This window comes from Erythrolamprus reginae, chromosome 1 (genome assembly GCF_031021105.1).
Source record: "Erythrolamprus reginae isolate rEryReg1 chromosome 1, rEryReg1.hap1, whole genome shotgun sequence".
NCBI classification, from domain to species: Eukaryota; Metazoa; Chordata; class Lepidosauria; order Squamata; family Dipsadidae; genus Erythrolamprus; species Erythrolamprus reginae.
The window spans coordinates 70,110,396-70,132,431 of NC_091950.1; positions in this window are offsets into that span (position 1 = coordinate 70,110,396).

Genomic DNA, 22,036 nt, shown 5'->3' on the forward strand with positions numbered 1-22,036 from the left:
TAAGCATTTTAGGGAAGAATGGAGGATGAGTAGGAAGGTTAGAGAAATGGGAACGAGTCCAAAGACGGGCTACAAAAATGGTGGAAGGTCTTAAGCATAAAACGTATCAGGAAAGGCTTAATGAACTCAATCTGTATAGTCTGGAGGACAGAAGGGAAAGCGGGGACATGATTGAAACAGTTAAATATGTTAAAGGGTTAAATAAGGTTCAGGAGGGAAGTGTTTTTAATAGGAAAGTGAACACAAGAACAAGGGGGCAAAATCTGAGGTCAGTTGGGGGAAGATCAGAGGCAATGTGAGAAAATATTATTTTACTGAAAGAGTAGTAGATGCTTGGAACAAACTTCCAGCAGACATGGTGGTAAATCCACAGTAATTGAATTTAAACATGCCTGGGATAAACATATCCACCCTAAGATAAAATACAGGAAATAGTACAGTATAAGGGCAGACTAGATGGACCATGAGGTCTTTTTCTGCTGTCAATCTTCTGGGGTCAACTAGAAGGCAGAAAACCTGAACTGAACAGAAGGTCCTAGAGACTTTCAGAACAAAGATGGCAGGAACATTGAGCTGTCAAGAAAAATGGCTTGTTATCTGGAAGCTAAATCATTTGCTGAGAGAGTTACAGCAGTCTTGTGATATAGGCAGCAGTTGGATCAGTCCCAAGGACAGTGTAATACAGAAGAATGCAGGCAGATTTTTAATGGACCTCAGAGAATGACTGCACTGTACTGTTTTGCTAGCTGGAAGCAGCTGATATGCTACTGAGCTCACATCAAGACAAAGACAGAGAGGAAGAACAAGTGAATGATCCTTTCAGTCACTGGGAATCCCAAGTTAGCCATGAGTTAGACTTCCAAAGGAGGAGGCAAGATTTTTCTGGGCTTGGTTGCTGATGACTTCCCTAAGGATTTTCTCTGCAGCTGTGTTTATACTTTTCCCTTTGCAGAAAATATTTGAATATTTGAAGTTGTGTTGAATCTTGCGCATGGGCATAATTAGTAATTGGAACTTTACATGTGGTCCTGGTTTTTTTTACAACTGAGAGCAAGAGCACTTAGATTTATATACCACTTTACAGTGCTTTATAGCCCCTTTAAAGAGGCTTATAGAGTCAGCATATTGCTCCCAGCAATCTGGATCCTCATTTTACCCACCTTGGAAGGATGAAAAGCTGAATCAACCTTGAGCCTGGTGAGATTCGAACTGCCAAATTGCAGGCAGCAGAAGTAGCCTGCAGTATTGCATTCTAACCACTGCGCCATCGTGGCTCATAGAAAGAGTCACAATTCAAGGTGTTGATTATGACCTATAAAACCCTTCATGGCACCGGACCAAATTCTCTCCGGGACCGCCTTCTGCCGCACGAATCCCAGCGACCAGTTAGGTCCCACAAAGTGGGCCTTCTCCGGGTCCCGTCAACTAAACAATGTCGTTTGGAAGGACCCAGGGGAAGAGCCTTCTCTGTGGTGGCCCCAGCCCCCTGGAACCAACTCCCCCCAGAGATCAGAATAGCCCCCACCCTCCTCGCCTTTTGTAAGCTCCTTAAAACCCACCTCTGCTGTCAGGCATGGGGGAACTGAGATATTCTTTCCCCCTAGGCCTCTACAATTTATGCATGGTATGTTTGTATGTATGCTTGGTTTTATAATAAGGGTTTTTTAGTTGTTTTAGTATTGGATTGTTACATGCTGTTTTTATCACTGTTGTTAGCCACCCTGAGTGCACGGAGAGGAGCGACATACAAATCCAATAAATAAAATAAAATAAACATGAAGAAAGAAAAAGGAAGTTGCATATTTTAGTCCTCAAATTACAACCATTATAACAGTATGTACCAGAAAATTTGGTATTAAGTAATGCAGTCATTAACTGAAGCATCACCCGATTGCATCTGATTTTACTAACATTTTTGCCATGTTCATTAAGTGACATATCACATAACCATGACTTGTGACCTTCTTGCCAGTTTCCTCATTGATTTTGCTTGTCAGAATCTAACTGGGAATGTCACAAATGTGATTACATAACTGCATGATGCTGCACCTGTTGTAATGTATGATGGTTGCCAAGCACCTAAATCACAATTACATGACTGTGGGGATGCTGTGACTGTGTCATAAGAGCGAGGACACTTTTCTCAACATGTTATAACTTTGAACGATGACTAAATGGTTGTAAGTTGAAGCCTACCTGTGGTCAAAAAGAGTTGATGTATAGCAAGTTCTTTAATATCTGTATCTAATGATCCTGCACTGCAGAACTGATCGCTCATGTCTATACACTGTACTAAAATCAGCTAAAGTGAATGATGCCTTTAATTTTATGTAATAACTTCATTAAGCACTTGATGAAAAAAGTATCATGCTCCCAGCAGAGTTTATTCTGTGTGTGATTGGATGTAGCATCTTTCTTTCTTTCTTTCTTCTTCCCTTCTTCTTTCTTTATTTCCTTCCTTCCTTCTTTCTTTCTTTCTCTCTCCTCCTTTTTTCTTCCCTCCCTCCCTCCTTCCTTCTTTCTTTTTCTTTCTTTCTTTCTCTCTCCTCCTTCTTTTCCCCTTCCCTCCCTCCCTCCTTCCTTCCTTCCTTCTTTCTTTCTCTCTCCTCTTTTTCTTCCCTCCCTCCCTCCTTCTTTCCTTCCTTCCTTCTTTCTTTCTCTCCTCCTTTTTTCTTCCTTCCCTCCCTCCTTCCTTCCTTCTTTCTTTTTCTTTCTTTCTTTCTCTCTCCTCCTTCTTTTCCCCTTCCCTCCCTCCCTCCCTCCTTCCTTCCTTCCTTCTTTCTTTCTCTCTCCTCTTTTTCTTCCCTCCCTCCCTCCTTCTTTCCTTCCTTCCTTCTTTCTTTCTCTCCTCCTTTTTTCTTCCTTCCCTCCCTCCCTCCTTCCTTCTTTCTTTCTCTCTCCTCCTTTTTTCTTCCCTCCCTCCCTCCCTCCTTCCTTCCTTCTTTCTTTTTCTTTCTTTCTCTCTCCTCCTTCTTTTCCCCTTCCCTCCCTCCCTCCCTCCTTCCTTCCTTCTTTCTTTCTCTCTCCTCTTTTTCTTCCCTCCCTCCCTCCTTCTTTCCTTCCTTCCTTCTTTCTTTCTCTCCTCCTTTTTTCTTCCTTCCCTCCCTCCCTCCTTCCTTCTTTCTCTCTCCTCCTTTTTTCTTCCCTCCCTCCCTCCTTCCTTCCTTCTTTCTTTCTTTCTTTCTTTCTTTCTTTCTCTCTCCTCCTTTTTCTTCTTTCCCTCCCTCCTTCCCTCCCTCCTTCCTTCCTTCTTTCTTTTTTTCTTTCTCTCTCCTCCTTTTTCTTCCCTCCTTCTTTCCTTCCTTCCTTCTTTCTTTCTCTCCTCCTTTTTTCTTCCTTCCTTCCCTCCTTCCCTCCCTCCCTCCCTCCTTCCTTCCTTCCTTCCCATCCACCTATCCTTCTATTTATTTCTTATACATTTCTAAGAATAAAGGGTCTGTCTCTCCATAACTGTGCACTGCAGAACATTTTCAATGTGCTCCCAAAAGCTTTGTACTTTCTTGGTTAATAAAATTCATTCAATTTCCTTTCTATGTCAAGTTTTAAGGTTAAAAGAAATAAAGTGTACAACCTTCCCCATTGATCCAGCTGGTTGTATCGAACTCTGAATAATAAATTGTACCAGAGACAGGGGTAATCAGAAGATATATTGGGTGAATATCCTTCCTCGGCCATGAACCTGTTTGTGGCCAGAAAAAAAGGAAAAGAAAAGCGTTTACTGCCTTCTCTGTGTAGTATATTGGCAATATTGTTTATTTCTGAAATGTGCTAAGAACAAATCAGCCTTCCTCAGTTGCATAGTCTCCAAACAGGTTAGTGCTGCAGTTCCTAGAATTTTCTGGCTGAAAATTTCAGGCTGAAAAATTAAAAGTCAGTTTTTTAAGAGGAGACTGGACAGCCAGTTGTCTGGAATGATATATAGGGTCTCTTGCTGGAGCAGGGGATTAGACTGGAAGGCCTCCAAGATCCCTTCCAACTTTGTTATTCTGTGTCCTGTGATGATAGTTCTAAATCATCATCTCTAGAAATTTGTTCTACTGTACGTAGCAAAAAATTTATACATGGTGCTATACTTTGGGGAATTTACCTGCCTCGAAGTTCTGTTTGCTATGGGTGTTGTGATTAGCTCTGGCCCAGCTCCTGCCCCAAGGACTGTGGATGTTGGGGAGACATCCACATGCTGCAGGCCTGTTTTGCCCCCGGTGGAATCTGATGATGAAGGCTCCTCTGACCAAGAAGACAGGAGTGACAGGGAGGAGGAGAGTGTGGCAGACAGCTCAGAAGGAGATCAATTATCTAGCTCCTCCTTGGATTCAGAACAAGAGTTAATGATACAGCCACGCATGCGGAGAGCGATGCATAGGCAACAACAACTGAAAGATTATTATCAAAGAAAATGAGGCCACCAGTGGTTGGGTGGGGCTGTGGTAATTAGTGAGGCTGCTATAAAGAGCAGCCTGTGGGTTTGGCCATTGTGGAGGATTATCTGATCGTTGTGTTTCGTGACTGCTTTACTGACTTTGACCTTTGTGTGCTGATTTTCCCCCGCTTTGAAACTAAACCAGAGCAAAGTGTGTTTCACTTTGTGAAAAAAGAAGGACTGTGAATTGCCTCACAGCTGCAAGCTAAGTGTCACAGAACTGATAAGGGACTTGTACAAATTACCAGTTTGTTTGGAGACAAGTGCTCTTTGCTATCCCAAAAGAGGGCTTAGTGTGAATTTTCATTATAAAGAAAACTGTTTTGAATTTTCAAACGTGTGTGTGTCTGAAATTGTATCTGTGCATTTTTGGGAGGATTCTACCAGGGAGCTCAACAGAACAATGGGTGTATTACTTGGAACCTTGACAGCCCTTATGATTCATTGGCTAACACCAGGACATAATTTTTGTGGCTGGGAACTACACTTTTAGCAGTTGAAGGGCTATGACATTGACATGGTAACATCATTGAAGATGTGGACCAGAATGTTTTGTCCAGGGGTGTGATAGGCATTACTTTAATTTCACTATCACTGCTACCATTGTGGCTTTTTTGACTACTTCCTGTGGACATTCCTGGTTTTTTCTAGTTTGTTTTCCTGGTTAGGTATTGGTGAAAATGAAAATAAAAACAGTATAAGATGAAAGCATGGTTAATTACAAAAGACAAGAGCTCCTTCTAGTAGCCAAATCAAAATTGTAAAATATCTTGCTTCACAAAATAGTGATGAATGATCTACATTTTGGCTACAATTTACCCGGTGATTTTAAAAAAAAGTTATGCTCAGTATAAGGGATTTGTCTTGTCTGTAGATTTTGCTGCTGTTGAATAAATGTACACTGCTCAAAAAAAATAAAGGGAGCACTTAAACAACACAATATAACTCAAGTAAATCAAACTTCAGTGAAGTCAAACTGTCCAAACTGATTGACAATCAATTTCACATGCTGTTGTGCACATTCAACTATGTACAGAACAAAGTATTCAATGATAATATTTCATTCATTCATTCAAATCTAGGATGTGTTCTTTGAGTGTTCCCTTTATTTTTTTGAGCAGTATATTTATTGCATTTTAAAATGTTGTTAGCTAGCATGGAAGAAGGGAGAAAGAAGGCCATTATTAGTGGCTTTAATCCAAATAACAGAATAACCGAACAGGGTGGGAACTTAGAGCTCTCCTAGCCCAACCGCCTGCTCAAGCAGGAGATCCTATACCCGTCACGGTGAATCTATGACATGCATGCCCAAAGTGGCACATGGATCCAAGTCACTTGGCATGTGCAGCATCGGCCGTTCCTCTTTTAGATTTCTGATGCACACGTGCACGTGACAATCAGCTGGACTCTGTGTGTCTGGCAGTGCTGGAAACTGGAAGGGTTGGTCTTCTGTTTCCCAGCATGAGTATGCATGCTGGCCAATTGATCATTGCACGTCCCCCTGTAACCAGAATAATAATAATAATTTATCATTAGATTTGTATGCCACCCCTCTCCCAAGATTCGAGTCTAGCTAGGCAATGCGCTTGTGTGCACCTGAAACCAGAAGTTTATTTTCTAGTGTGCGTGTGCCTCCTGGGAAGCTCTTCTTCTTCTTGATGAGTGGACATGTTCCAACACTGAGTGTCAAAAAGGTTCACAATCACTACCCTATACTGTTCCAGACCAGTGGTTGTCCAGTCTCTTCTTAAAAGAGACTCCCAGCAACCGATTAGGTCCCACAGAATTGGCCTTCTCCAGGTCCCGTCAGCCAGACAATGTCGCTTGACGAGGCCTAGGGGAAGAGCCTTCTCTGTGGGGGCCCCCAGCCCTCTGGAATCAGCTCCCCCTAGAGATTCACATGGCCCCCACCCTCCTCACCTTCTGTAAGAGTCTTAAGACTCAGCTATGTTGCCAGGCTTGGGACAATTAGGTCTCAGCCCCCTGGCCAACGAAATATGTAGTATGAACTGGTATGATTGTTTTTAAATATTGGATTTTTAGATTGTAATTTTAAATTTAATTAGATTTTCTGTTGTTATATTATATGCCGTGAGCTGCCCCAAGTCCTCGGAGAAGGGCAGCATACAAATCTAATAAATAAATAAAAGACTCCAGTTAAGGAGAACCCATAAACAAGCCATTCCACTGATTAATTGTTATCACTGTTATTTCCATCCATTGTTTCTTGTCTTGCCTTCTGATGCTGTGGAAAATAGCTCATCACCCACTTCTTTGTGGCAGCCTCTCAATTATTGGAACAGGGCTATCATGTCACTCCAGTCCTACTTTTACAAAACATCACCCCTAGTCCTACATATGTCACGAAAGCACATAAACATGATAGCATGGGAGGGAGAAAGAATATCTCTTTTTTGTAGGCATGTTTAGGATTCAGCCCAGATATCCTATGCCTTCGTAGCAGATTTTAAGAACCGTTGGAAAACTAGAGGATGGAAGACATGTGTTTGCTAATATATCACTGAATTTCACTAATGAAGGTTATTCAATTCTAGACACGCTCATTATTTTTGATTTGCTATTGGAACTTGTTTCCAAATCAATTTGTGTGGCATGGCATAAACTATTTAATATTAGATATGTTATGTATTTTCTTTATTTAGTTATGCTACTCATGCATAAACCTAACAAAAAGAGAAGTTTACAACATCAGCTTGCAAACAGTTTACTCAACTTTAAAGATTAATTCCAGGGAGTGCAAGATATGCAGTCTTTGCTCTGCAGGAATTAATACAATAAGTGAAGTCATTTTTCCCCCTCACATTAGCTTCTATAGCTTTTTTTTTCCTTTAGGAAAGGGCACAAAAGACCATTCTTCTGCCATTTCCTTTGCCTGGACTTTATGTTTCAGAATGGAGAGGAAGCAAAACTTCTGAATTATGAAACTTGCTAGGAAACTGACCCAAAAGGAAACACAGTTCAGAACAATGATACATTATCTTGACTGAAAGGTTTGTCTCCAAAACTGACATCCCATCACAAGTGTCACATTTTAGGGAATATAGGATCTGACAGATTATTTTAAGCATCGAAGCATATTCCATTCAGATGAAACCTCTGTTTGAAGAAAGGAAAGAAAATGGGACCGTGATTTTTTTGTCAAAAACCATAAACCATTGAAGCTCCTTGAGAAAGCAGGCACTAAATAAATGGCAGAATTTAAGATTTGACAATAGAAAGGTATAGAGTTATATCAGTTCAAAGGTTACTTTCTTCACATTTTGATATTCTCTATGGATGGTTTTTCATGGTTGACAAACCCCATCTGGTTTGTCTTCACAACTGAGGATTGATGTTACTGGTTGTTGTGGTTCAGCCTGAGGCTGCTCAGGGACCAGCTGTGTCTCTGCTGGCTCCATGCCCGGAGGAGGATGACAGCGAAGAGGAGGGGGCTGAGCAGTTGGATGGGGGTGGGGACAGCCAGGAACGGGATGAGGATGAACAGCATGAGAGCCCCCGGGGGGGGGACTCTCCCCAGCCAGCAGCTTGGAATCATTAGGGGATGACGCACAAGCTGTCATTGACATGCGACAGAGACGTTCAGAGCAAAGAAAGGAGCAGTTAAAGAAATATTATCACCATTGAATTAGAAACAGCTGGGTTTGGGTGTAGTCCTCATTAGCAGGGTTTAAAAGGCAGGCAAGCCCTTGAAGCCATGTGGAGTGTTATCAGTTTGGAGTTGCGTTATCCTGTCTTGTTTCTCGGCGTCTCTGTTCCTGGCTTGTGGCCCAGCAGCTTTGGAAGACCCGTGGGAGGTCTAGGTCTGCTATCTACAGCCTCGGCTTGGCAGCAAGAATTCTGTATTGCTGCATGGACTTTTGCCTTCATGGATATATCTGAAGATACAGCATTTTCCTGTTTGTAAGGACATTTTCTGTTACCTGTGTTTTTCTTGAATTGTATAAAACTGCTTTTGCCTTTTACCAGTGTGTCTGGCTTCTCTTTTTGGGTTGGTATTGGCTTCCAGAGTGACCCAGACAGAACACTGGTTATATTTTCACCTAATGAGAATTAATAATATCACTCTCACTAATAAAAAAACAATTACATTTTACAATTATCTCAAAATATTATGCATAACGTGGTCCTTCTCCACGCATTTTATTGAATGCATGAAAACTCCATCTTGGGATGGAAATGGATCCTTCGGCTCCATCTCCTTTATCCCTGGGGATTTTCTTCATAGCCATTTATGTCCCAAATTTGAATCAGGGATTTCCAAATAGCACAACCCCCAATTGCTCAGGCAGTTTTATTCGTAGTCAAGTTGTCACATGTATAACTCTATAAAAAAAACTATGAAGAAAGGGCAAAGAGAAGGAGACTGGCACAAATAACCCTAACTCTCTAGTTTGAACCTTCAAGAATTCATGAAAAGGGGTCCATTGCAATGATATTTGTGCCTATCATATGGTGTGTTTTTTTTACTTTGGCAAATTCTGTTTGAGTTTGGGATGTGGAACTACTATATACTACTGACTTCATTTCCCTCCCTTCCAATTTGAATGACATGTTTACAGATTAATCTGAACATTAGTTAGTATGCTAAAAGATGAATTTAGTCTACTTCAAATGCAGTGTTTTAGCTATGTGCTTGTTTATTATTATCTGCAAAAATAGTAGTTTCAAGATGTCTGTCAGACAAAGCAACTAAGTACTGAACACTTGAGATAAAAATATAATATAAACATCTAAGATACAATACAATACAGAGTTAAAACAAAGTTGATATAAGTAGTTGATTAACATGCAGAATGTTACGTAAACTTGAAACAGTACAAGAAAACAAGATTAAAAGCACCAGGATAACATAAGAGTTTCTGATCTCAATAATAAATTGAAGGGAGATTTTAAGCCTGAGAAAAAAGGTCAATTGGATAAATAAAGGAAAATACTGTTGACATCACACATATTTCTGGACAGCACTATTCTCCTACACTGAAAGGGGATTTTCTGTGGTCATCACAGAAATGAATGATGGTAGAAAAGTTAGGACTTCATCAGATACTTATGTTCCAAGCTGTAGAGAGCATTATAGGTCAAAGCTAGTTTTCTGAATTGGAATAAAAAATTAAATGTGAGCAGCACTAGTGAAACGGAATCGATCAAATGTGCACATATTTCTGAGTCCCAGTTAAAATTCCCACTCCATATTTTGTACCAGCTGTAGCTTTTGGACGATTATCAAAGGCAGCCTGGTGTACAACACATTTACAGTAATCCAGATGGCAGATTACTAACTTGTACATTACGGTAATGAAGTTGTCTGTCTGTATATCCCTGTTGATAAAAGACATGATTCATAGAAGTCACCTGGGTTTCTTATGAAAGGGAGCACTCCAAAGCACACACAGAAGAGCTGTAAATTTCCTCATCCAGATCAAGGAATATTCTGCCAACAGTTTTTCTCTCTCACCTAAAATTAAGGTTCAGTTTATTAGCCCTCATCAAGTCCATTTATACTGTCAAACAGGTAAGGAAAAGTGAATGTAACAAGCTCGCGCAATGAAGGGGACAAATGGTTTATTTGCCACAAGTATATATGGCTTTGGCAATCATTGCAACAAAACAAATGATCAGACTAAACAAGCAAGTTGCTTTTTGCACATTAAGCATAACAAGCAGAGACATTTTGCCTATGGAGAAATGTGGTCAAATATATTGACTTATTCGATTTTCAGCCTGGATTTGCTCTTGATTGCTTATTACTTACATAGGATACAATGTTGAGTTGTTCCACCAAGTCTGAAAATTAGTGCAAATATAATGGTCGAATGTGGGCTGATTTCCTTCTTAACATTTTGGCTCATCTACTATCATAGTTTTTGGCAATAATATATATGACATGCCTTGAATGCTGAAATGCACTGGAAAATGGAAGTATTATTATCAAAATGTTATTTTAATATTTTTGGATCCTCAGTGATCAAACATTAGGATTATTGAAATAAGGGAGCAAACACTGAAGAAACACGAATAGCTAATGCCTTGTGGAAACTGCATAAAAGCTATATTACTTAGCAAAATTAAAACTTTTTGGTGGGAAAGTTTCTGAATTGTAAATTGGAAGATTTTTACTGTTATGAATATAAACGTAGTTTGCAAACGCTTCAAGATACTTGTAAGATTTTTCCCCACAGGAATCTAAAATGCAAATAATATTAAATCAACATTGAAAAAAAGTTTTAATATTTTCACTCCTTATCAAACAACTTTTAAACAATGGGGGGGGGGGCTAAGTAATGGAACTGTACATTATTTCCATTATGATTAATAAAAAATCTGAAAATTTATTTTGAAATATTTACAAATTGAAATTCTCTTTCTCAAATTATATAGCAATTTTTCTAGACTGGATTGTTCATCTAAGTACCTTGCTATCATATTAAGCACAGAATATTTGCCTTGACTAAAAAAATACCTTTGTTTAAATGATTTGCAACATCACCAGGGTAACTAGGAATATCCCAGTTCCATCTTAAGCTCATTCTCAAGATACAGTTTAAAAGTCTTTTCCTAAGCTTGGAGTATTATAAAACACCTGATCCTTCTTTTGTAGGTTGCTACGGTCCCGTCACAACACCACAAGTGATGGTACTCCTTTTCTTTTTATAGATCATGTGATTGGAGTAATCACTTGATTTTCATTGGTAAATTGTTGTTCCAGTATTATTATTTTTATTCATTTTATTTTATTGGATTTATGGGCTGCCCAACTCCTGCGGACTCTGAATGGCGTATATGAATAAAACAATGTGTTACAATCAAAACCCCAATACAAAACTTTCATCCCTTTTAGGCCAGAGCAGAGTACTATAGCTCAATGGCCCCAGGCCTGCTGGCAAAGCCATGTTTTTAAGGCCTTGCAGAAGGCTACAAGGGTAGGGGCGGTGTGCATCTCCGGGAATAGTTGATTCCATAGAGCCAGAGCTGCCACAGAGAAGGCCCTCCCCTGCGGTTCCGCCAGTTGATACCGTTTGGTTGATGGACCCCAGAGAAGGCCAATCTTGTGGCCTCTGATCAGCCACTGGGAAATATGAGGCAGAAGAGGGTCCTGTAAGTAATTATGCTAGGAAATAAATGCCATCATTGGTTATTTACTGACTTATCAGTGGAACAGCTTGACAGCAGAGGTTGTGAGAACCCAAACACTTGAGATCATCAAGGTGAGACTGTCTCAAATGGTGTAGGAACTCCTGCCTGAGCTTGGGGCTGGATTAGATGTCCTACAAGTTCCCTTCCAACTCTAATAATAAATCTAATTAAATCTAAATCAGGAAAACACTCTGATATATACACCGACTGACCTGAGCTATCTGTAATGAACCAGAAAATGATGTTGGAATCAAGTAAAGAGCTCAACTAAGAAGTCAACTCAATATGCTGGAGTAGTGAAGAGGCAAATTTCATGCTTTGGATCAGGGCTGTCAAACTCCCAGCCCATGGGCCAGATATGCCACATGCTGGCCACGCCCAGGCCTGGTTTAGCAAAGGGGGAAAAAGTCCTGATACGTCACGTCATGTGGTGCTGCCATGACAATGTGAGCTTGACACCCCTGCTTTGGATCATTAGGAAAAAGTCTGAAAATATAATTGCTAACATGATAAAACCCTTATACCAATTTATAGTACAGTGGTACCTCTACATAAGAACTTAATTCGTTCCGTGACCAGGTTCTTAAATAGAAAAATTCCCTCTCCTATCCTCCTGGAGGGCCCCTGGAAGCCAAAAATGCCCTCTCGGAGCCTCCATATGAGCCTAAAATCAGCTGGCCAGTGCTTACACGCATGCAGGAGCTGAGCTAGGGTAACAGCTCATGTGCCGGCAGATATGGCTCCGCGTGCCACCTGTGGCACCCATGCCATAGGTTTGCCATCACTGGGCTAAGGAATAAGTTTTTTTCAATGTCTTCTCTAGTGTTGCCCATCAAGTTCCAATAGACTTCTCTCCGATTAACTAATGCTAATTTGTGGAAACAGTTTTATTAATATAGCTAGGATTTAATTTGCAGGGTCAAATGGAACCCCCCCCCCCCCAAATGATTTTTTTGACCATAGTTTTATCCGCTGTGTCTGTCTCTCTCCTAATTGTTGCAGTTAAGAACTGCTTCATTTTTAATCTTGCAGTATGCTGTTGGATAAATGTTAAATAAAATGATGCTATAGGAGAGAATTACACATAATATGTGCGATAATTGCCTCTGTGTAAGAAGGAAAGCAACGTTGCTGTAACAAATCAGCATTTATCTTTAACACACTTTGCTAAGAGTTTCATAAAGTTTGAATGGCATGTTGGATACCACACTCCAATAAGAGAAGCTTTGAGCAAAACTGAAATTTAATTTAAATATAATCAAATGAAATAAACAGAATGTTAAATTAAATCCAATACTTATATGATTTTTATGCATTTGATTTTTCCCTTCTCTTATATTAAAGTTTTTAAATTGGTAGACTGTAGGGAGCTTTCAGGAACTGAATGTAACTCCAAGTTATACAACCCATTTGTTTTAAGGTGTGTGTGCATGCCCATGCTACATATAATTTCTATCAGCAGGGGAAGGGGTTAATTTCTTCCACCATCCACATTTTATATTTTAACTTTAGCTGACACTAAAGTGTCATCCTCTGGTACTAAACATCCAAGCTTTAGAGCAGTGTTTCCCAAACTTGGCCATTTGAAGATATTTGGACTTCAACTCCCAGAATTCCTCAGCCAGCAAATGCTGGCTGGGGAATTCTGGGAGTTGAAGTCCAAATATCTTCAAGTGGCCAAGGTTGGGAAACACTGCTTTAGAGCAATAGATTAAAGAAAATACTGCAGTATGAAGATAGTACAGATATATTTCGGCTACAAGAAAGAAAAAGTGCCTTCAAACTGCGATCTTTGAGGGAAGCAATTGGCTAGAAACTACAGGCTTGGCCAGTACACTGGGCTGCTCTATTCTTTAAACTTCTTTCCACTGATCACTTGGGACCAAGTTGTTTCTTCTATGTTGGAGACTTCCTTCCAGATAAAGCTCTTAAAGTATTAGATCTCCCGGTTCCCAGATCTTAAAGAAAAACACTAAGCTGACTCTGTAATCTTTCAGGGTTCATTAGTCACTGGGAGTGGAAATCTAATAGAGGGCCTATCTCCCTGTGGAGGAGATAAAAAGTGATTAGAAGGTGACCAGCCTATAATGACAGATTGGCGGTAATGTTAGACATTGTCTCCCAACATACCTGTGATTGATCCATGCCCAAATTCTCACCATCATTCTCTCAGACTTGGAATTGCTTGCCCTCTCTTCCCAACTCTATCAACAGCCATCTAGGCCTGGGTATTCATGCAACCACCCTCCATTTTAACTGTTTCATATACTATATCACATTCTCTGATCCTTGCTATGCCCAACATGGCAACTCCAAATCTCAACCAGCAAATGCTCTGTCTTACACATCGTCAAAAAGAATCAGAACTTCAAATACAAACTTAATAAACAAATTATCACAGATAATCCCCACTCGGTCAAGGACCCCAGGATACTAATAACTAAAGATCTAAGTGCCAAAGCCCACTGCAACAACATCATTAAGAAGGCCTTAAGAGTTGTTAATCTAATCCTACATAGCTTCTGCTCTGGAAATCTCACACTACTTTCCAGAGCTTACAAAACTTTCGCCAGACCCATCCTCGAATACAGCTCATCTGTTTGGAACCCATATCGCATCTCAGACATTAACACCCTTGAAAATGTTCAAAGATACTTCACAAGAAGAGCCCTCCATTCCTCCACTCGAAACAGAATACCCTACGAAACTAGATTTACAATCCTGGGTCTTGAAAGCTTAGAACTATGACGCCTTAAACATGATTTAAGTATTGCCCACAAGATCATATGTTGCAACGTCCTGCCTGTCAAAGACTACTTCAGCTTCAACCACAACAACACAAGAGCACACAACAGATTCAAACTTAACATTAACCGCTCCAAACTTGACTGTAAAAAAGATGACTTTAGTAATCGGGTTGTTGAACTGTGGAACTCATTACCAGACTCTGTAGTATCATCCCCTTAGATTTTACCCTTAGACCATCCACGGTTGACCTCTCCAGATTCCTAAGAGGTCAGTAAGGGGCGTACATAAGCGCCCTAGAGTGCCTTCCGTCCCCTGTCCTATAGTCTCTCCTATATCTCGTATTTCTTCTCTACTATATCCTCTATAACCTTCATTGTGTATTATTGTGTATTGGACTAACTAACTAACTAACTAACTAACTAACTAACTAAATAAATAAATAAATAAATAAATAAATAAATAAATAAAATAAACATTCAGATGTAAGCGGATGGAGGGATAAAGAAACCACATTGCCATGTATGAATTGACCCTCTACATAGAGGTAACACCCTTCCTATCTCCAGCCCATGCCTGTATGACTGAAGATAAATAAACTCTGTAATTGTACTGGATTGGATTGAACTAGAATTAAAAAGAAATTGAATAAAATTAAAGAAAAAAGACTTCAAGTTTGAAATTAGTGTGAAATAATATAAAAAATGTAAATTGGCAACAAGGAAGATTGGATGAATAATTCTTTGCTATGTGGGTGAAATTGTAAAAGATGAGAAAAAAATTTAGAAACTGTACCAGTGCGTGAAATAGTAGAAGAGTCAGAAACTGTATTTGAAGATTTTGAGCAGAAAATAGAAGAGAAGGTAGTTAAGAGAAATGAGGAACAAGAAAATAATACAATTGAAGAAGAGATGGAATGCAAAAATGGAATGATTTCATTAGGTTTTATAGTGATGAGGAAAAAATTGCACGAGGAGAAAAGTACTTAAATTGTTCCTGGTAGTGAGAAGTGAAACTGATTGTCCGGAGCTCCAGAGGATCTCTTGAAATTGAGTGAGTAGGCAACAAAGTGGCAAATGCATTTTAACCTAAACAAGTGCAAAGTTATGCATATTGGGGCAAAGAACCTACCAACTGATGGGGACCAAGCTTTCTGAGACAACCCAAGAAAGGGATCTTGGGGTTTTGGTGGACAGCTCAATGAAGATGTCAACTCAGTGCACAGCAGCAGTAAAAAAAACAAATTCCATGCTTGGAATGATTAGGAAAGGAATCAAAAAGAAGTTGGTAAGTGTTGTTTTGTCTCTGTACAAATCGATGGTGAGACCACACTTGGAGTACTGTGAACCGTTCTGGTCACCGCACCTCAAGAAGGATATAATGGAACTGGAAAAGGTGCAAAGAAGGGCAACAAGTATGATCAAGGAAATGGAGCACCTCGCTTATGAAACCAGGTTGCAATGCCTTGGTTTCTTTAGCTTTGAAAGACGGCATTTAAGGGGTAACTTGATTGAAGTGTATAAAATCATGCATGGGATAGAAAGGTGGATAGAGAAAAATTATTTTCTCTATCACACAACACTAGGACAAGGGGGCACTCCCTAAAGCTCATAGGTAAGAAAGTGAGGACAAATAAAGGGAAATATTTCTTTCCCCCTAGGGTCATTGGTTTATGGAATTCACTTCCAGAAGAGGTTGTGAGAGCTGTCAGCCTTGATAGCTTCTGTTCTGCCGGGCTCTATGGTATGAGTCTACCGAAAATTCAAGGGTACAAATTTCAGACACACACACACTTGAAAGTTCAAAAACAATGTTCTTTATCCCAAAAATTCAGAGAAAAATTATTTTCTCTATCACACAACACTAGGACAAGGGGGCACTCCCTAAAGCTCATAGGTAAGAAAGTGAGGACAAATAAAGGGAAATATTTCTTCCCCCCTAGGGTCATTGGTTTATGGAATTCACTTCCAGAAGAGGTTGTGAGAGCTGTCAGCCTTGATAGCTTCTGTTCTGCCGGGCTCTATGGTATGAGTCTACCGAAAATTCAAGGGTACAAATTTCAGACACACACACACTTGAAAGTTCAAAAACAATGTTCTTTATCCCAAAAATTCAAAAGAAACAAAGCAAAGAGCACTCTTCCCAAAACAACCTGGTAGTCTGTACAATCCCCTTAATCAGTTGTTAAGTACTTAGCTAGCAGCTGTGAAGAAACATCACAGCCCTCCTTCTTCTACGAAGTGAAACACACACACTTTGCTCTGCTTTGGTTTCAAAGTCGTGAAAAATCAACAAAGTCCAGAAACAGCAAGGCACGGTGCTGAAGAACAACGATCAGATAATCTTCCACAACGGCCCAAGCCAGCACGCTGCTATTTATACCAGCAGCTCTAATTACTGGAGCCTCACTCAAACACAGGTGGCCTCTCTTATCTCCTGTAATATTTCCTCAATTGGTCTCTTCTATGCATAAGTCTCCGCCGGCGTGGGTCTAACACTTCCTCATCCGAATCAACCGAAGATAATGGAGATTGGCTTCCTGGGCTGTGTGCCAAGCCCCCCTCTTCCAAGTCACCCTCACCTTCTTCTTCATCCGAGGAAACTGCACTCCCTGACTCTGTCGGCAATAAAACAGGCCTATGACATGTTGATGTTTTCCCTGCATCCACCTCCACATTCCTTGGGGCAGGAGCTGGACCAGAGCCAACCACAACAACTTCAAGACAGGATTAGCCAGATTCATGGGTGCCAAGTATATTGGTGGTTATTGAAACGGATGTCCATGTGCTGCCTCTATGTTGGTTGAGGCAGGTAGGATTCCCTTGAGTACCATTTGTTGGGGGTCAGGGGAAAGGGAGGGTCTTGCCTTCTCTCTCTCCTCAAGATTCCCATGGACAATTGGTGGGCCACTGTGTGACACAGAATGCTGGACTCGGTGGGCTTTAGCCTGATTCAGCATGGCTCTTTTTATGTTCTTAATTAAAGGGTAAAAAGCAGATTGATGGGAAGAGATTAGAGAAATGAGGGGGGGGACTGCACAAACTATAAAGTTAAAAAGAAGAATAAAGACAAGTGAAAAACTACAAGACACATAAAAATAAGAAAAAGAAGAAGTTAAATAAATGGGGCAAAAGGAGAGATTTAGCAAGGAGTGGAATTTTGGGGGGACTAAAGGAAAATGGGTAAACAAAGGTGGGGGAAAAGAAGGAAAGAAAATAAGAGCCATATTAAAGGATTTAAGAAATCTGTATTGTTTGTTTGTTTGTTTGTTTGATTGATTGATTGATGACTGATTGATTTCTAGGCCGCCCTTCTCCTGAGACTCAGGACGGCTTACAATATATTAATACATAACAATTGAATCTGTTTAATATTTTTAATGGTGGTTAGTTGAAGAAATAGTAGGTTTATTGTAAAATGGTTTAGTAGTAATGATATATATATATATTATTTAGGGCAAAACAGAACTAATGGAAAAATAGGTTGAGGAACTTGCTGTAGTTAAATGTGGATTGTTAATTGAATTAAGAAGTTTTTAAATATAAGACTTGAAGAAGATGAATACTGATTAGAATTAAAAAGAAAATAGAAGTTGTAATATAGAAATATAGAAAATATGAGAAATTATATGCAGTAAGTAATAAAATTAATTGGTGTGAGTGAAAGGGACCAGAAATTTGGGCAATTAGTAAATTATATATATATAGCATCAAAGAGATACTAAAATGTCTAGATTCTAACAATCTGAAACAGTTCTGTTTTTATTATTATTATTATTATTATATTGATGGTCTTTAACTATAATAAAGGTCTATTTAATTTAATTAATAAAAAGAAAATAAGATAAAGAATTATGTACAGATAATATTATGGTTTGGAATTGAAATGGAGAGATAATAATGGAATTGATTATGTACTAGGAAAACTTTGTATGACTATCAGATGTGACCTGGACAACATTTTGTGTAGAAACTATGTATTGTTTGTTGGAAAAAATAAAAAAACTTTTGTAAAAAAAATAATTAATTTTGTCCATGGGCTGTTCAAATTTGGTCACCCAACCATTTTGATATAAATATGGTTTAGCTCTTCTTCTTTTTTTACGGTCTGAATGGTTTCATTTTATCTGCAACTTGTTTTAAAATTGGAGGGTCTTTTGGGGCTAAAAATCTTATTCATTCAAATGTCTGTATAAATAAATATTTCAAGTCGAGAGCAAGGGTGCTGCAGAGAGATCCCTCTGCAACATGAGCAAATGAAATCCAGGTGTACTTTAAAGTAGACTGCATTCCTCTTTCAGTGATAAAGTGGGCAAAATGTCCCCAGAGATCATTTTTGCACATTAGTAAACCAGCTATTTATTTATGGAATTCATCTCCTTCCCACATATTGGCCAACATTTAGTGCTCTGATCACAACAATCTGCAACACTCCACATTTGAATTGCCTTTCCCCAGCCTTTTGGAAAGTAATTTCTTTCAGCAATCTCATGGGTTTACTGTACATAACTTAAATCAAACTCTGTTAGCTTCTAGCCTGATAGATTTGCAGCCATTTAACTACTTTCCACACAAACATAGTCTCTTGTGAGACATTCTCCATCTTTTTCATAATTGCACTTTCTTTGGCTTTTAATTCATCTTTGCTACACCGCCATTTTCCTGGTTCACTTCTCTTTGTCAGTGAGGTGAAACATGTTCACAACTTGTTTATGTGCACAATTCTTTTCAGCAAAAAAAAGTTGCCTGACAATTTAACAAGCAGGCTAATCTAATGTTCCTATTTCAGCAAAATAATTGCGTACTTGTTTGGGAAGCATCTAGTGCAAATAAAAACATTCATTTCATGGAAGGTGTTCAACAGTCAACAGAGGTCTAGTACATGTCTTTGACCTAAGCTAAGCCCATTTTTAAAAACCTTTGGCCAAAGCTGTTATTTCAAAAAGAAACATTTAATACTTGTATTGGCATGATCCTTCTAACTGAGAGGAAGGGGATTAGAACAGAATAGAATAGAATAGAATAGAATAGAATTCTTTATTGGCCAAGTGTGATTGAACATACAAAGAATTTGTTATTGGTGCACAGGTACACAGTGTACATAAAAATACATTTGTCAAGAATCATGAGGTACAAAACTTAATGATTGTTATAGAGTACAAAGGAGTAATCAGGAAGCAATCAATATTAATATAAATCATTGGAGAGGATTTCACTGAGGCAGCCTTTGTCAGCGCCATCTTGGGTTTTAGAGAGGGGTGCATGCTTTATAAATGAAAGAAGAAAAAATAGATAGAAAGATCAAATGTGAGTATGTTGCTTTTTCTTCAATTTACACTGGAATTAACTGTAGGGAAGGGAGGGGACATCTGGCTATGGCTACTACAAAGAAGTGAAGGGATCCTTTAGAGATTGTCTGTCCTAGAGCAACCAGATATGGACTGCACAGATCCAGCAAAACACTTAGATGGCAGCTGAAAGCCCCAGAAAACTCTACCTTGCTGCTGCCAATGATACATAAAAATACCTTTGTATTTTTGCAGCCCAGATTTAATCTCCCTGCTCTAATACATATGCCATTCTGCACATTCTGTGTGCATGGGAGGGGGAGGGCTATCCCTAATAAATGCCTGGAATTAGCTTAAATTAGCTTTATGATAAAATATCAACAATACGTTGCTAGAGTAAGTGTTGTGGTTAGCTCTGGCCCAGCTCCTGCCCCAAGGAATGCGGAGGTGGATGTGGGGGAGACATTCACATGCCGCAGGCCTGTTTTGCTCCCAGTAGAATCTGCCGACGAAGTCTTCTCTGACCAAGGAAGCGTGAGTGACAGGGAAGAGGGGAGTTTGGCAGACAGCCCAGGAGGAGATCAGTCATCTGTATCATCCCTGGATTCTAAACAAGAATTAATGACACATCCATGCATGCGGAGAGTGATGCATAGGAGACAACAACTGGAGGATTATTACAAGAGAAAATGAGGCCACCTGTGGTTGGGTGGGGCTGCTGTAATTAGTGCTACAGATAAAAGTGTAGCCTGGTGTTTTAGCCTCATTGCAGTTTATCTGATTCATTGTTTCGTCAAGATTGTGGTTTTTGCTGTTCAGGATTGTGTGTGTGGACTCTCTGGACTTTAGAATTGGACTCAATTTCCCAGTTATAGGGAGAGCAATTGGACTGCATTTAACCTGTGCCTTGTGTGTACCAGAAAATCCATTTGACATTTAAAAAGGGAGCTGTTTCTGTTTTTTATTTATAAAAACTTTTGGGTTTTCCTTTTATCGTGTGGTGTGTGTCTTCCTGGACTAATTACCCTGTAATTATGGGAGGTTGAGACACGCTGGCAGAACAGAAGCAAAAAACAACAATAGGAATCATTCACCGTGATAGAAATACTAGGCTAAATATGACATCCATGTGTCCTTCCTCTGATTTCTTAAACCAAAAACAGTTGCATCTTACTTTCACAAATATGGAGAAACTGGCAAGTTTTTTTAAAAAAATATATAAGGAGAAAATGGCTGGCTTAGGAATGATTAAACAGCTCTTTGTTATGGCAAAATCATGTCTTTCAAAGGCTGCTTGTTGTTCAAAAATGTCAAAGAAAAAATTTGGTTGTTGTATGATTATGGGCTGGAAGCAGAATGTAATCCTCCCACTCTGCAGTATTGGGAATTCAAAGATACAGGGCATAAAATATGGAAGAATCATATCTGCATGATTAGTGTGGTAGGGGAGAGACATTTGCGGTTTTTGACCCAATTAAACCAATAGAATAGAAGCTGTCTCAGGCTATATTTTTTATTTTGAATCCGTGTCTTAGGATATTCTATTGTTTACAAGAGAAACCCACAAAGGTTTTTTAAAATATTGTTTGCATAAAACACAAAATTTATTTTCATGCAAATAGCAGGCAACTGTATCAGAATATTTTTCCTTACTTAGCTTTTAATTTCAAAGAATGGCAAACTATTTATAACGATATATACTTTCTTTTTAAATAATTTTATTAACTATTATATTACACAACTAAAACTAATAAAATCTAATGTATAGATTTTTCTCTTGAAAAACAGAAAAATCTTTAGAAATAAAAGGTCAGAAAAAAGAAAGAAAAAAGAAGATATCCTGTATTCCCAGCATGCATAATCAATGTTAACAACTTATCAGTATTTCTTAAAATAAAACCAACCATCTCTCCATCTCTTCACCCAGTTCTCTACAAAGCAATCATTAAAACCTCATATGTCAATGTTAATCAGCAAAAGTCCATTAAGTGCTATTAGAAATAACAGCATGGCTATTGCCAACTAAATCTACTAAATTCAATTCGAATACTTCCTTTTATCTTTACATATTCCTTTTGTTTAGTTATATCCTCCCTTTGTCCTCTCTTCAAATAAGCAAATATTAAAACATTGCTATATAGTCCTAATTACCAAAAAGCCTTTAAACAATACGAAAAATATCAAACAATTAGTGTTAACCTTGTTCAAATAAATGATACCAGTCCTGATGATGGATCACAAGTGGTAGATGCTCCTAATGCATGTAGACTAAACAATGAAACCTCAGGTATTTTAAATAAGTAGTAGAGTGACATTTCAATATGGAACAATCACAATTCCTCTTGAAGTAATTCATATTATTTAACCAATTATCAGCAGTAAAATAATTCAAGGCATTAAGCACATAAATTATGTTTCTGTTTTGTGTT